The following is a 1,939-nucleotide window of genomic DNA, read 5'->3' as shown; positions in this document are numbered from 1 at the left end:
TCCATTTTTCACACTAAGAGCTCGAGTGGTCAGGGGAAGGGTTGGGGCAGTGCCTTCTGCTTTAAGGAAGCTGGAACCAACAGAGGTAGGAACTGGGAGTCTGAGGTTGAGAGTGTGGTAGGGAAACCCAAGGAGCCAGGTGAGGCAGAGCTGTGGGGAAGTGGTTCTCAGGACAGCCAAAATTGGCACCTCTTGGACCTGAAGGTGTTTCCTTAGGGATCGGATTCAAGACTTTCAGATGGAATGCTGATCATTGTTGTGTGACTTCTGCGGCTCCTACAGAATCCTGTAAGGTTTCCTGTTTGCTTGGGTGTCACATTCCTGGGCATCCAGCTGCAGCTGAGTCGCATGCAGATACACAGGCAAATAATGAGTTAGTGCTGTCCTCTAGTGCTCACAATCTGTCACTGCAACCATATGGGTTTCTCCGCTTTTTGAAGGCCCAGATTGAACTCAATACTCCATCACTCCATCCTTTACACAAGCAATCCTTCTAAGGAAGAAAAAGAGGGGAGGGAGGGAGGGAGGGAGGGAGAGAGGGGGGGAGAGAGGACAGCAGAGGACAGACTAATAGTTAAGTGTTCATGGATAGGAAATGAAGAAAACTGTAGCAATTTCTTATTTCAGAAAATATCCTGTAACACTGAAAAGTGTTAGTGTTTTTAATGCTGTCGATGACTTCTTTTTAAGCCATGTTTCTGTACAGAGCTGCAATGCCAAGAATGAACATGACATGTAAGTGCAGAGGATGGGGTGGCCTGAGGAAACACTAGACACTAGGAATGAATTTCCGCTGGGCCAGTGTCTGCGCCGTTCTGGCTGTGAGGTTGTGTGTAAGTCACTTTGCATTGCTTTGCTGAGCTCCTTCCATGTGAAGAACACGTCTGGCTGGATCCAGAAACCAGGTCCTGCCTGAATGCCAGCATGACCAGCAGCTGAAGGGTTTGGAGCAGCCCACTAAGCCTTTCGTGCCTCAGTGTCTTGAGAGGTATAAGAGAACCTTGCAGGGCTGTGACATTCTGTGAGCAGAATCTGTAGAGGGCTCCGAAGTGTCTAACCAACACTCAGTGTTAGGTGTCAGGGTATAAACATAATAAACATAATAAACAATGTGTTTGTGTGTGTACACATGCACCACCTGTGAGTTGTCACACTTGGCAGCAAGCCATTACCTGCTGAGCCATCTTGCCAACCCTGCTCAGCATTTTTACATGGGTTCTATGTATCAAACTCAGGTACATATCTACAAGATACCTAGGATAAAATCAACATGCCCTTTCTCCTCTCCCTGGAATCTGGCTCCAGTCAAAATCCTGGTGTCCCCATCACACATGTGACTGAATAAGGGGATACTCCTTAAATTAGCCAGCTCAGCACTCCACAATACCCTTCAGGTCTATATGGGTCTCACTGCCTTTCCTCCAGACCTCCTGACTATATGATCTAGAGCCACTTGAATGCTGATATTTTAAAGAAGCAAAACTAATAAGCTTCCCTTGACTTTAAATCCCTTCGACTGCCCAGAAAACAAGCTGTGAATCAGAATGCACCAATCTAACATCTCTGCTAGGAGGCAGAGCATGCCACCACTGCAATGGTAGAACCTAGGATTGGCAGGAATTATGCCCATCCATACACTACCAGAGAAACACTCACTTCCAGTGGCCACTCCAAGGGCCTGCTGCATGTCTGTCCTTGACTCTCTTGTTCAGTACTTAGGGATGCAGCTGTGGCCACAGAGGATCTTTTGTCCATCTACAGCCAAGTAGCTGGAAAGAGCAGCAAGCACAATAAGCGGAATCAGCCCAACATCTGACTCAGTCATAACCTCATCAACCTCAAGCTCTCCACTGGTCAAAAAAGCCTCAGGAACACACGGAAGATCCGGACCAGGTACATAGGCTCCAGCTGGGGCTGGGGCAAAGAAACACACTTGAGC

The sequence above is a fragment of the Peromyscus californicus genome, unplaced genomic scaffold (genome assembly GCF_007827085.1).
Source record: "Peromyscus californicus insignis strain IS unplaced genomic scaffold, ASM782708v3 Scaffold_6__1_contigs__length_162567912, whole genome shotgun sequence".
NCBI lineage: Eukaryota > Metazoa > Chordata > Mammalia > Rodentia > Cricetidae > Peromyscus > Peromyscus californicus.
Note: the sequence above shows the minus strand (reverse complement) of the source record.